The sequence below is a fragment of the Lucilia sericata genome, unplaced genomic scaffold (assembly GCF_015586225.1).
Source record: "Lucilia sericata isolate MDLA Ls3-8-SP2 unplaced genomic scaffold, ASM1558622v1 Contig000172F_arrow, whole genome shotgun sequence".
Lineage (NCBI taxonomy): Eukaryota > Metazoa > Arthropoda > Insecta > Diptera > Calliphoridae > Lucilia > Lucilia sericata.
Genome location: NW_023994201.1, coordinates 279933 through 294382, shown reverse-complemented (window position 1 = coordinate 294382; position 14450 = coordinate 279933). Strand labels below are relative to the sequence as shown.

The window sequence follows — 14450 nt, the reverse complement described above, 5'->3', positions numbered from 1 at the left end:
TAAATTTCTTAAACTGTCAAAACTATTTCCACATGAAAGTGTACTTATGCATGTACAAGTCTGAGAGTATGTGAGCTAGTGTATATGTATGTATGTATGTATGTGCACGTTTTCATTGAGTTTGGTTGCATGATCATTCTCAAACACCAGATGTTGCCATAGCATTTACAACCACATGAAATACAACTCATGCATACTCATACACAAGTATTTGCAGATTTAATCGAATTATAAAAATTATATGATGTATGATTTTAAATTAAACTTTTCTTATTAAATTTGATTCGGATTTATGCGGTTATAAAGTTTATATATCTCTTTCAATTATAAACATAAATATATGTATGAATGAATGTTATTTTTTGTTTAATTGGGTTCAGACTAATTAACATAATTTTAGATTTATGTTTTGACCATTTCAACTTTAGTAAGTACTACATATGTATATTTAATAAGTTTTTTAATTGACTTCGAATAACGAGTGAATTATAATTGTTTCAAAAATATTTTTTGATTTGTTCGATATGGCTAATTTTGAGTACAGTTTCACTCTAACGAATTTTGCATATGAGTTATAAAAATCTCTTTGGAAATAAAATATCTCTGCATGATGATGGCCTTAACTTAATTACAATAAATTCACTAACTTAAATGAAAACAATGTCACAATAACGCTGACAAAATATCAAAAATCATTTAAAACATGAAAATAATTTTAATATGATTAAAAAGCAACAACATATAACAATTAAATAATCGAAAAAAATCAATTAAAAATGTCTATATAAATATTTGTTGGTTTGCAGCAGTTGCTGATGTAAGACTTTCAATAAAGATTTTTAAATAAAGAAGAAAATACGAACAAAATTACATTAATTTGCATTGATAATACACTTTTAATGTTTTTTATATGAAAATGAGAGTTTATTTGTCTGTTTTTCTTTAAATATATTAAATATTGGAATTATGGAGGGATTTTAGTCGTAATAACTATTAACATCCAACAAACATTCATACAGATATATACATATATTTTTAAATGCATATAAAGTGAATTACATTATGATTATTTTTTTACGTAATACTTAATGGAAACATGGAAAAAATGAAACTCATACAGCTTGTTATAGTTTTCTGTTTGTATTAAATTGATTTCTTGTCATCATCATCATCATCATCGGTACATTATTGGTTCAACATGACGTATGATTAACTCTTAATTGCATGCACAACTGCATACATTGTACAGGATTTAATTAAATACAAATATAATTTATATTTAATTTAATTTAGCTCTTGTACATATTAACATCATGTCCGATTAAAAGTTGTTATATATTTTTTAAAATTATCTGAACAGCAATTAAATAAATTCTTCATTTAAGTTAAATAATACAGCCCAACAAATTTTTAACCAAGAGACGAAAGTATACTTTTCTAAAGGTTTAAGTTGAGCTGCATCAAAAAAATATTGAGCTGGTATCAGGATTTCTTCATCACAATTTATCGAGATATCGTAATATTAGAAAAATATATTTTGGTCTGAACTTTTTTCAAATTTTGTTGTCGGCCTGTGTAATCTGTAAAAGATGCATTTTTTCTTTGGTTGGCAATAAAATCAGTTTCAGTTTTTAAAGAAGATTTTAATTTTATTTATAATTATTTTAAAAATAAATTTTTGCCTTAATGAGTAAAACATTGTTATCTCAAAAATAATTGATTGTTATTTGTTTCGAATTAACAATATTAATCGGAATCTAAAGAAGGAAAAACAAATTCGATTGAAAATTAAAAACATTCCGATATAAATATGAGTTAGAGCGTTACAAATCGTGCTGCTTTGTATCCTTTAAATGAGAAAATGATGCAAAGAATTCTATAGATCCAATAATTAGATGAGAATTACTGGAATTTTTAAAATTTAAAATTTTTCGTGAAATGAAAAATATTAATTATTTACATAAATATGTAGGCACTTATGTATGTGTGTATGTTTGTTAAATTGTATTTAGCTTTGAAGCATCATAAGCAATTTGTTAAATGAATTGATCTAAAAATTCAAGGTTATTCGTTCATATGTTTTAATGACTCAAAAGAAAATCTTAAAATGGGGATGATATAGTCCTCGGAGAATATGATATGAGCACTTGACTTCACACATTATTCATGTTGTCAACAAATGTTAGTGCAAATAACAGTATACGTAGTTAGATCATGTTGTATATATGCACTAGTCAGGGTAGTTTAAAGTTTATCCAAATATAACTTTTATAAAATATGATTTTGTATAAGTTGTTTGAAATATTTGTATGCCTAACTAAGAATAAGTAAACGAATTAAAAAATCGCTTCAACTAAAGATAAGTCACCATCAGAGCTTTTTTGTGAAACAAAGCAAGGTAAGTATTGTGGAGGATAACTAATAAGTACATTTTTACTTTCCATAAAAGTGAAGTTAGTATTTTTGTATACACTCCACTAAGCAGAGACCTTTTTCGTCAATCCAAAAAATTAAGCAAAAAAGAAAATACTAACGTAACGGGTAAATAACACAATTGCAGGAACATCTTTAGGTACCTTAACCCTGAAATTTAAACCTTTTGGCTAAATGTTTTTTCTCTTGATAAATATAAATATTTTTTGTTTGAAGAATTTTCTATTCCCTATACTTATACATAAGGGTGTCCCACGGACATAAGACTCATTTGGAAAAAAATTAAGAAACCTTTTATTTAGACCAATTTTACAGAGAACAAGATTTTCTATCGCTGATACGGAACTGAGAGTCCTTTCAAAAAATAGGTTTTTCGTATTCAGTACATTAATATGCAACGATTGATTTGCTTTTCTACATAAATTCTTCAAGAAACTGTTTCTCGGGACACTCTACTATACATATTTATGTATGTAAATATTTTAAATATTAACAAAACAAAACAAAATACATACATACTACAACATGTATGTATATCGTCGATGTACTAATAAATATTTACATGTAATGAATTTTTTGCATCTTTGTAGAAATGTATTTAACATAAACTTTATAATCGATATGTCGCAAATAGATGGTCAAGACCCAATTTATATACATATAAAATAAAATAATTTTTGCGAATAAGCTAACGAAAAATTTATATTTTAAGAGTTAGCTTAAGAAAGAAAATAAAAAAACATTTAGAGGACTATTCATCCTTATGGCTGTGTAGCGACGATATGTTATATATGTTTGGTCTAAAATGAAAATAAAATTCTTCACATTCGTATGTATGTCGTTATTGTAGATATGATGTAAACGAGGTGTATGATGGGTATAAATGTGTGCTACTTTCTTATTTTCTTTTATTTTTCGTTTATGCCGTCGTTGAAAGTATTATTTCTTTATTCTTTATCGTCGCTTTAATAAAAGTAACACATGTGCTAATGTTTCTATTTGAAATGTGTTACAAGTTCGTAACAAATTTTATTTTCAGTTGAGCGAATCCTTTTTAAAATAAAACTTTGTATTTTGTTTTCTATAATATGTATTTGTGCTACACTTTTAGGTTTTTCTAATTTTTCATTTATTTGAGTTGAGTTAAGTTTCGTTTTTATTTTTTTCTAATCTTGAAAAAATGTATATGTACATATATACATACATATTATTTGTTAACATTTTCTTGTTATGTTTTGTGTTTTTTCTTAAATAAAAACAAAAAGGGAAAAAACCTGCGAAAAAAAAAGAAACTAAGGCGTGTTCTTTTGTGAGGAATATTTATATAAGATATGAATGGTTGTGTGTGTGTGGTTGGATAAAAGAAAAAAAGGAATGTTAAGAAAAATGTTGTAGCTTAAGGCTATAAGTATGTAAAGAAGCATAACATTTCAAATTTAGTATAATTTTATTTGTGGGAGTAAGAGATCTGGAGACTCTTTGAAAAGTAGTGAGTGGGTATTTGTTAAAGTATACATAAATACATAAGAATATGTATGTATATATATTTTACATTTCTCATCTACTATTATGCAGTTGTATTTGTAATGGTTTATTAGCTTTCTTTTCATTTCATTGCTTTTGTTTGTTGATACATGTAGGTAATATCTGTAATTTGTTTTCCCCAGTTAATTCAATTTATTTTCACATACGACTGTGAAAAATGAAAATACTTCTTAAAAATTTATGTATTGGATGGTTGATATATACGTACACATTAACAAGCTATTTGTACAACTTCGAGTTGAAATAAAGAAGTAATTGTTGCAGCCTTTTCTTTATATTTAGTTATTTATGTAATAATTTGTTTCCACAATTTTTTTTTAATTTTATTTAAAAAAAATTAAAAAGTTTAATAGTTTTTTTGGAGACAAAGATGAAATAGCTATCTGAAAACAATACTGTAGGACCAATAGGTAAAAAGTTACACTCATTAGAACATAACCCTGTATGACCAAAACGTCCAAATTTGACCTCCTCTAACTCCGGCTATTGTTGACCGGTAGAGCTGAAAACTTATGTTATTGGGAAATGCCTATATTGCAGAGTACTAGCGTATGCTAAATATATATTTATTGTTAAAATTAGCACTCATACGCCATGTCATAGTACATTTACATTTTAAACAGGATTATTTTTGTTTTCAGTATTTTCTTGAGTTATTTTCATTATATACAGGTATATACATATGTAGATACATAAGTATAGAAAATATCATTAAAAAGCGGATTTTTTATTTATGATTCTCTCTAATCTGCCCCATAAAAAAACAACAAAATCCAAGTTTATGGTTTTATCTAATATTCTCGGAAATACTTTGTCATGGTTAGTCTTATGTTTTGTAAATATACTTCTATGCAAAACAAGTTTTATGTTAGAAATCCAGTACCATAAAATGTATATCTTGTTGATGTACTGCTGCTGACGTTCTTTTTGTTATTTTTAATATAAGAGTTTCGTTTATTGTACAAATTTAAATTGAAATTGCCGAGAATTTTAAATATTATATTCAAATGTACTTACATATATATTTAAGTTTGTTTGTTTATACAAACATACATATTTTTTAACGAGTGTTTGTAGAGTAATAAACCTTCAAATGACATGTTGAGGATGACACCTTAAAATAAGATTTTTCCTTCTTGCAAATCATCTTTATTTTAACTTGTTCCTTTAACTTAGTCTGTCTTTTCAACATATTTAACACTTATATTTTAAACTACTTTTTCATAGAAATCTATTAGAGTGGTTCCAATTATATGGAGAGTTTATTTAAGTTATAAACACAAAATTTAATAATGTTTTTGTTCTATTACAATATTTTCAAATGATGAGATATTTGGTGTTCAAAATTGCAGAGGTTTACAAAAACCTTATAAAAACCTCAATATATATATTAAATTTAACAACTTTATTTTGAGACCACACTAATGTTTGTATAAACTCATATATTTACACACTTTTCTTTACAAATATACACAATACATAGAGATTTCTATGAATAATATAGGAAGTTCATATGGGTTACAGCTCTATTTGATGGCAAATTTTAACTATGAATATTTTTGGAAGCATTTTCATCAGTTCCTTTAAATAAAACACACTCATATAGAGGCTCACATGAATAGTGAATGTTAAATGAGGAAAGTATTGCTGTCAGGGGAGTGATTGCATGGAGTAATATGAAAAATGAGGTTTTCGTGATTTGAGGTATTTTTTTATAGCAGCACTTTCATAATGCAAATCACAGTTTATATAAATTTTTTTAAACAAATTTAAATTATATTATGTTGTTGAGATTTTTTTTGTATTTTTGTCATGTTTTAGGCTTTTTGATTTGTAAAATTCTTTTCAGAAGTTTTCGAGTTGTGAAGAGTTGGTAAGTTTTAAGACAAATTCGATGATAAAAATATCTCATTGATAATTTATTTTACCATTCGTATTTTAATTTTACAAGTATGTATATATTTGTTGTAAATTTTAGATTTAAGCTTTTGCTTAAATGTATAAGTTTTAATATTTTTGATTTGTTTAAGTATATTTATGTAATATTTTATTCATTGTTCTTCATTTTATTTGTTTCCCTTTTCTCTGTTATTTAAAGTATGAAACAAGTAAATTTATTTGCTTTTAAAAGCATTGTCGAAAGTAACTTTCTGTGCAATTGGACTGTGGCTTATATAAGTTTATAAAAGGAAAAATTTATTTTATGAGTTCTTTCCGTAGGACACGCTTAAAATACAAAAGTATATAAAGGAGCATGTATTTGGGTAAAAATAAAAGTTTGCCTTAAGCATTTTGCTGAAATTCTTATTCGTTTTTAAAATCACACGGGATCTTTTTTCATGTTTTGTTTTATTAGGTTTAAAAAAATATTTGAAATAAATGTTACAAGGTATTTTCTTTAAGAAAAAAATAAGGACAATATTTTGACTTTAAAAATAATACATGAAATAAATTAAAAAAACAAAAAATATAATAGTATATGTAAATTTTCTAGTTCTGTTTTAATCAATTTACTCGACAAATAATCGGATAATTTTAAATTATTAAATATTTTTAAATTTCTACTTTTTACAAGTGTTTCCCTCATATCAAGCAAGGTTAATATATCTTACTTCTAGTTAAATTTTTAGTAAAATTTACTAAATTCAGGAAGGTTTTTACCTTAAACATTTTTCGTTGTCAGGTGGAAAATTTAAAAAAAATAGTTTTGCTTAATTAAAAGGGAATATATTTTATACAAAGTTCAAGTAAATTTCTTAATTTCAAGAAATAAATCGCTTTATTCGTTATTTGAAATTTAGAAATTTTCAATTATTCAAGCAAAATTTATCATTTAAGCGAACGACGATTAGTGGATTGCTTACCCTAATACACTCGTATATATGTATATAATTCTTCTATGTAAATTTGGTTTAAAATATTTAAATTTGCGTTGAATATAACTTGTATCCTAGATCTCTTTTAACATAATGCATGCATATTAAACTAATGCGTTTTTGTTGTTGTAAAATAATTTATAACGTAATAAAATTAAAGTGTGTTTGAAGACTCTTAACATGCTTGTACTCATACAGATACACATACACACACATGTCTAGGAATTTATTTATACTGCGTTCGTGTTATGAAATAAATATGTATTTATCCATACTTATGTACATACATACATGTGTATGTACATACACTCATATACCTACAAAAATCATATTTTCACTTTGTTATGTTCATATAGTATATGTGCGTATGTAGAGACGCTAGTGAAGACATGAATTGCAACTAAATTGTACTGAATTCTAGTTGTTTTATTAGTTAAAACAAAAACAAAAATTATAAATATTCGGGTCTTTTTATTTTAATGCAAATAATCATTTGAGGTTGTAGCCTAATCGGTTAATAATCGGATAATTTAAAATTATTTGGCTAATCGACTAAAACAAGCTTAAATATTTTCTAGTAGTTTTCCGTTTCCGTAAATCAAAAGCTTCTATCATGGAGGCCAAAGCGTAACCCATCGGATTTAATGTAAAATTTAATGTATATTTGTATAGTGTAGTAACTGTCGAATAATTCGAAAGAATTATTCGGATAACCGAACGACGGGTAATAGATTGTATACCCTAGTTATTATTCACGCTACTGCCTGTCGCTTGCTCTTTAAAAGAAAAAGGTGTTTGTCTTAATAAAGCAATTTGTTGTTGATTTTGTCAGACTCACCATTAGTGTATTTTATGCAGTTATAATTCGAGTGCTTTATGTCGTTGTTGAATGCGTGACGTTGATATTGGTGATGTTACAGTTATGAACACTTTAGTGTCTTATTATTGTTATTACTACATATGTATGTATATCCATAAGCATGCATGTCTAAATGCATATTTATACAAACATTCATATGCTTATGTTTATACCCAGCAGTTCGGTCGGACAGTCCGGAACTAGCCTAACCTAACACTTAAGTTTATTCTTAGCCACCGAATGACCAGGTGATTAGCTTAACATGTACCTGTCCTACAAGGAAGTCAATCGTCACCCCATAGATTACGAAGAGACGACAAAAAGCTTAAGTTTGTTTTTAAATTGTCTACACTCTCGCTTACAAAGGGGACACTAAAATGACGATTATCTTCACCCTCGTTAACAAAGAGTACATCCGAGACAAAAGGCGAATTAGAGCCAACCAGGTGGTTAGACGTTAGTGGAAATCCTGTCTCTTTCGGATGCCTTGACTCTTTGTCAAACTGCTGGGCAAATACAGGGCATGCATACATAAGTACATACATATATATGTATGTATGAATGTTCAAAGAATTAAATACATATGTGAGTAATTTTGTCTTTAAATCTGTTGCAGTTGTCTGAACAAAGTGAATATTAAAAATTTCGCAAATGTGGCTGACAATGTAATTGCCGGCTTTCAAGCAAAACAGTGGAGGAAATGAAATAACAAAGAATTAATATCTACAAGCAAATTATTTTCGACAATACATATAACAATAATATTCTTGGCAATTGTAAGTTTAAACTACTCAAAAACTGACAGAGTGGAAAGTTAAACAAAGTATTACTTTTTTGAAGTAAAGCTTTTATAAAACCGCCTGGTTAAAATTTAATACAATTAAAATTTATTATTTTGTAATGATAAAGGTAAGATTTAAATTTCTCACCTTAAAAGTGTATATATTTTTGAATGGTTTCCAGCTTAAAGTCAAAAATCATTTTTAAGAACTATTAATCATTTTTGCAAAAGGTTTTATATTTTTTTTTACAAACTTTTTGGCAGCAACAAAAACTCACAGCAATGACCACAAGGCCATTTCAATTTCATTTTGATTTCAGTTTTCATATACATTTTTTCCTCTCTTACATTCTTTTAAATTGTCACAAATGTGACTTATAATACACATACACCTAAATGCATTCATATGTATGTACATATCCACATGTAGCATGTATGTATGTAACAAAGAAAAAATGTCCAAATGTTATTTATCTTCTTTTTCCAAATCCATAATGGTAAAACAGAAAGCACCAAACGAGAAAAAATCTAAATTAAAATGATAAATAAAAAGATTGGCAAACACAACGTGTAAAGTTTGTGTCCATAAAGAATATTGAATAAAATAGAACTATAAAAAACATCTAGATACTCATACACACACAGACACACATAATGCAAAAATCATAAAAGAGTAGAAAAAAATTGAAACGATTGCCAACACATCAAAAATCTAAAATTATTACTGCATCAAATGATGTATAAAGTTTTTCTCTATTCTGCATAAATTCAATATAAAAAAGCTAAACGAAAATCACATAAAACAAAAAAAGAACAGAAACTATAACACTAGACAGAAATTATTTTATTCCAATACATGTACATATACATATAAAAAGATATACACAAAAGATTTGTAACAGACTTGTCATGTTTAAAACTTGAACATAAATCAAATGAAATTATATATAAATTTAAAAAAAAAACACTTTATTTAAATACAGACATAATCACAATTTTTGTAATACTAATATAAAGTTACATATATATAAAACTGTAATAAATAAAAGAAAATATAATATCATCTGTAAATATAACCCATACATCTCGTTACACATTGAATTTGCATTTCTAATCCGAAGATTCTAAGCAAAAATTAAAATATTCAGATTTTTATTACTTAGTAAAAAAATAATTTAATATTAAATTTAATCTTTATAAAATTTTTATGGAAAATATATTCCCATCTAACAAACGATATTAAATATCGCAAGAATTGTTAAAAATCATGACTTAGTCCAGAGTTATATGCATTTTAGTTTAAAAAAATTTAAAAAAGCGATTTTTGATAGTTTTAGTTTTAGGAAACACGTACTTTTATTATTTTTAAGTTCTCTAACAAATTTCAAAGGAAATGTAACCATATACGGACACCACTATATGATAAAAGACCAAAAAAAAAAAAAAAAAAATAAGAAGACCCGTGTCTTCCAGTTTTACCCAAAGTTTTGTGAATCCACCAACATACATGCGACTCATGAATTAGAAATGGAATGCAAAATAATGCGTCAATATTAATTGATATACCTCAGAAACCAATGCGTCATTTCTAGGAAGTTCATATGTTCTAGAAAGTTGTTTATTGAGATCTTAGGTACATTTTTGTAGTTAATTGTTTTCTTAAATTTTGAACAGTTTGCTACTTATAGACCTGAACAAGGGAAAAAATTAAAAAAAAAATACTTTTTGCGATTCTGATCATAAAGATCTATGTGATAAGAGCAACAACATTCCCTCAGATAGTAAATGAAAATTCCGAACGATTTGCAAGATATGAGCCTGATAAAATTATCACTTTTTCAAAAATGACCCCAGGCCCCAAATCTTTGGGGGCCTATAAATAAAAAGGTGCATGACTTTGGTCAAAACTGGAAGACAGGGGTCTTCTTATTTTTGGTCTTTTATAATATAGTGGTGTCAGTATATGGTTATTCATCCATGACTTTTTGAAAAGCTAATTTTATACAAAATTTTTTAAATGAAAAAATTCAAAATTTTTGATACCGGAGGATCGGATATGCATAAAAAACGACTATTTTTGATGTAAAATTAAAATTTAGAGCAAAAATTCTTAAATCGCAAAGTCGATATCAAATTATAGTAACTTATTTTAAATGGCCGAATATATTCTTAATCATTTTGTAAAGGGTTTCGATAACCGCTGAGGATGTTATACTGAAGAAACTACTTTTCCGAACTTTTTTGGGAACTGAAATTACTTTTCAGTTTTACATTGTCAATAGAAAACTCTACAACTTCGTAGAAAAATATTCATAAATAGGATTTTTTTTAAATTTTAAAATGTTTATCTTCACAAAAATTCAACAAAAGCTATTTTTGTCACATTTTTTAAGAAAATTTCTTAATAGCTAAAAAATTTTTAAAACTAGACTTAATTTCCAATATAAAATTAAGGAGGAATTATTTAACATCTCATGGTAAAATTGTAGCAGCAAAAATTATATAACACGCATACGCCACGTATCCAACACAATGATGACAAAACAAAAAATGCCTTCGTTAAGAATTTAAATAAAATTTACGTTTTTCAAGAAACACTTGTGTAAATTAATATTTTTAAGTTATTAATATTTATGTAATTGTAAGTTTATACAATTGTAATATGTAAGTACTTAAAGTATATCATTGATAAAATTTTATGCTCAGAAATTAAGAAATACAACAATAGTATTATTTATGCCAACATAATTTATATTTTTTTTTATAAGCAAAAAATTTCAACTTGTTTGAAAATGTGTCAAACAGCCAAAATACTCATAAAACAAAACATAAAATAGGAGATGAAAAAAAAACAAATTTAAATTTATTTCAGTTTGATCATGTGTGTATGTAACTATTCATAAAAATTAATGAATATACAATGTATAATGTGTTTGCATGTGTGTTTGTGTCTACTTAAGCTACATAATGGTAAAAATGGGAAAACTCTTTTTCTAAATATTTGGCAAATTACCAAGTGAAAAAAAAGAGAAGAAAACAAGTATAAATATAAAAGAGCAAATATGAGATCGCAAAATGCAGACAGACACTGTGTTTAAATAAACAAACCAGCCAAACACAACATACAAACATAAGTAGTTGAACAACAAAAACATAAAATACTGTCCCACTAAAATTTACTGAAACTAGCAAGCAGGAGGCAGACTAACTGATAGACAGACATTTGGACAGACGGACAGACATAGTAACATTCATTTCATGTTGCACAAAAACAAATGAACAGCGCACTAAATTAAATGTCAGATGTCAACTTAAATCTATGTACAAGTACGAGCATCTCTGATTATGTTTATATGGTAGCAAGGATGCAAAATACCTACACACGCAAACATGCTTCGAAATATATACATGCACAGAGTTACGTACATTTACACATATGAATGCATTCCTGGTTAAGAATGTATACGTATGTATGTAAATAAATACGGGTACTTAACTTGATGTTGATGTTTTGGTTTCTAATATTAATGCTTCTGGTATATTTACAAACACATATCACTGATACCGTTGGTTGATTTTTTAATTTTAATTAAAAAGAAAAAAAAAACGTTATTAAGTGCTGCTGATGTTAAGGTTTCCCTTAGTTTTTATATAGTTTTGCGTTATTCCCTAAATTTTTATGTATTTACATACATATTTATTATATACAGACATATATTTTATGCTCTACGATAGTTGAATAAAATCACCCTTTATAGGGTTGTAGCAAGTGGCCTTATTTATATGTACCTGTATCTGTATCTCAGATACTTGGTTACCATTTAAAATGTTTTTATTTAAAATTTACTAATTACTTATGTATATATTATTTGTTTAAGAACCGCTCTAATGCCATTTTGTTGACTTTAGATACATAGTTAACTCCAATAAAACGTATTTTTGATTATTTTGCACAACAGCAAATTATATTTAGAAAATTCATATTTGTTTCTTTTTACTCTGTTAAATTGCGGTATAAGAGACCTTTTTATGACAGAGAAAGGAACTCATTAATGTGAAGTTAAATATGAAATAAAATAAAATAAAATAAAACATAAAAGCAAAATGAATTAAAATCATAGCCATTTTGTTGGCTTGCATACAAATGCAATGTTCTAATTTTCTGTATGCTTTTTTTTTAATGAACCACATGGCGTATGATTTTTTTTAATTGGATTTTTCTGTTTATTTTGCCTTAATAAAATGTGTATATATAGTTCAGTTCAGCAAAAGGGATTTATGAGAAATGTTTATTATTATTTATAACATAAATATGTATGTATTTGACTGACAGATTAATAATTTTTATAAAGGAATTTGTTAAAAAATCAAATGTTTTGAATAACTTAAGGAGGTAAAAATATCAAAATAAAAGAGTTGAAGGTTGGGTTTCATATAAATTTTACAATTTACAAGTAATGCAACGCTCAACGTTTTTAATTAAATTATGTAGTTATTTTGTAAACAAATTTGTGTATTTTTATAAGATTGCATAAAGAAAAAGCTAAAGACTGAAAACAGAAAATTAACAGTTTGAAAATCTATAAAAGAACAGGAGAAGAAGATTATTTAATTTCTCACATCCTTAAAAATAAGTTTGTGTTATTAAAAATTAAATTTTTTTTAAGGAAATTATAACATTTTCCTTAATTATCTAAGATAAAGATGGATCCATTACTAGTACATACTCATATGCATACACCGAGAAAACATTATCCTTTAAACACAAACAACTTATGAGAATTCTTTTTTTTATAATCATTTAAATTTTTATGAACCTGTGTTAGTGGGAACATAATTAAATTATATGTATGTATATTTGAAGTCGTAAGTGTGGGTGCACGTGTGTGTGTTAAATTTAATGTTTGACTTCTTCACATCTCATTCTGCTTGATTTAAATTACTTTCGCTGCGGTGTCTACCGTTATTTTTTTCTTTCCTTTATAATCTTGACAAAACGGAAGTGAAAATTACTTAAGTCAATTTTTCCTATGAGAAAAAGTATTATATGTGATAAAATCTTGTTAAAAACAGGTCTCTTTTTCGTTTAATACTTTTAGTAAAATTAAATTAACGTAATTCCGTTTTTCCATTATTTTATCTTGTTTAAAACAACAGTAAAAAATCAAATCAGCTTATAATCATGCGTATATGGAAAGGAAAAAAAAAATAGCAATATTTACAAGAAATGAGGGCTTTAACTGTTTGAGCTTTAATTTAAATATTATTATATTTTTTCATAGTGCTCTAAGGTCCTTGATTTATCTCATAGTAAAAATTAACGGAGAGACCTAGTTGTAGTTAAAATATAAATTTTTATATGGCCTGCTTTAACAACGCAGTTCTTCATAGAAATATAGTTTTTTTGGATTTAATATCAATTCATATTATGTTTACATTTTAAAGGCGCGCCATTACGCCATAGCGTAAAAGAAACAAAAAAATGTAATTTGTGTCATAAAGGGGGTATTATGTCTCAAAAACCACTCGATGATTTGAAATATTTTGAAAGATTATTGTTTAATATGTGCCAAATAGTAACAACACTTTTTTTATAAATTTTTCGAACGGTTTTGCATTCAAAGATATTTCGATTTTTAAGATAAAGAAATTTTAAAATACTCTAAAATTAATCGTGTTTTTCTTTTAATTTAGACAGTATTATTATCCCAAATATAAATGGATGATTTAAAATTATTCAATATTGCAAATTATTCTTTATTAATTTTTTTTTCTTTTTTTTAAATTCCCATGGAATGGAAACAATATATAGCTTCATACAGCAAATTGTTCTAGTTTATGTTTTGTGCATTGTTTTATTTTTGTTTTTTTTTATACCCACCATCAAAAAAGATGGGGGGTATATTGTTTTTGTCATTCCGTTTGTAACACATTGAAATATTCGTCTAAGACCCAT

The 14450-nt window shown here is 26.2% G+C and overlaps 1 protein-coding gene across 2 annotated transcripts in view; it reads right to left on the bottom strand.

Annotated features, from left to right (window-relative positions):
- LOC119601506 (acetylcholine receptor subunit alpha-like 1) overlaps positions 1-14450 on the bottom strand; it is a 78943-nt gene that overhangs the window by 37063 nt on the left and 27430 nt on the right. The window lies entirely within an intron of this gene.